A 1433-nucleotide genomic window follows, 5' to 3' on the forward strand; every position below is an offset into this window, starting at 1 on the left:
GTCTGATACCAACTTGTAACAACGTAAATTTTCAAACGAAATTTTTTTCATTTCTAAGTCTCATAAAAAAACTCATAACATATCTCAAAAACATAATTGTCTCAAGAGTCAACACCAATCCACATAAAAATATCACTATCCCAAAATCATCCAAAAAATCTCGCATCGGTGTGTACAATCAAGTCAATGCCTTCCCGTGATCCTAAGAGGTACCTGAAACACATTACACATAACACATAACACGGTAAGCACGAAGCTTAGTGATTTCCCCAAAATACCACACATATCTCATTAGCCTGTCATGGCTATACTCAATTAAGACCCTCCGGTCTATGTGTCTCAGTAGGACCCTCCAGTCCCACAACTCTGGTGAACCCTCCGGTCCTAACACGGTAAGCTCAGAATAATACACAACATAAATCACAAATACATAATGCAGGATATTACAATACTCAATATAGCACATAAGACCCTCCGGTCACACAAAGATTACCACTCTAGGTAAAGTATATTGAGAAGACTCACCTCGTAAGCAAGCAAGTAATAATCTCGTACACAAATCTCGTATTGGCCTCTGCCTAACACATAAGATATTGATTTCTAATTAACACTTAAATCACGACTCGAAATAAACTAGGTTATTCTCTCTCTCAAACTCGTGGAATGGGAAAAAGACCATTTTACCCCTCCATGGACCCCATACTCCCTTCCTCGACCAAACCCTAAAGTCAACAGAAAGTCAACACTCGAGTCAACTATCCATGTTGACCTAACTCGCCGAGTGCATCTATGTGACTCGCCGAGTGCATCTATGTGACTCGCCGAGTCCTCCTTGTTCTTGAAGAACCTCGCGAAAACCCAACTCAACTCGTCAAGTTGTCCCGTCAACTCGCCGAGTTACCCATGTCCAGACTCATCGGGGAAAACCTTAACCGACTCGTTGAGTCAGCTCTTTGACTCGTCGAGTCCCTTAAGTCAATTTCTCATTCAGACGTTTTAAAGCAGACATACCACTCCAAACTCTAGATCTAGCCTCCGAGGGGTCGAATATCACATAAATATTCGATCTTTACATTCATACATGACATATTTACTCCATAATGCCAATACATGCTCTAACCAAGGTGTTTAAGCACAATAACTCTTTTATGGTTGGATAAAGTTGCGACCATTGGACTCTATGGACCTCTCATGGTCCAGATTTGATGTCTCAATGCTTAGCAAGCACAATTCATACCAAATCTCAAGGAAATATAGAAAACACCCCAAATGTTCCTCATTAACAAGATCTAAACAACACGATGAGAAAGGTGATGACTTTTACCTTCCAACAGCAACTCCAAGTGAATGTATATTGTATCTCACAGCCTCTCCTCGTTCCTTGCTTGAATCTCATTTCTTCTTCTTCCAATGATTCACCAAAACACTCAAAT

Source organism: Lactuca saligna, chromosome 4 (genome assembly GCF_052625555.1).
Source record: "Lactuca saligna cultivar CGN05327 chromosome 4, ASM5262555v1, whole genome shotgun sequence".
Classification (NCBI taxonomy): Eukaryota; Viridiplantae; Streptophyta; class Magnoliopsida; order Asterales; family Asteraceae; genus Lactuca; species Lactuca saligna.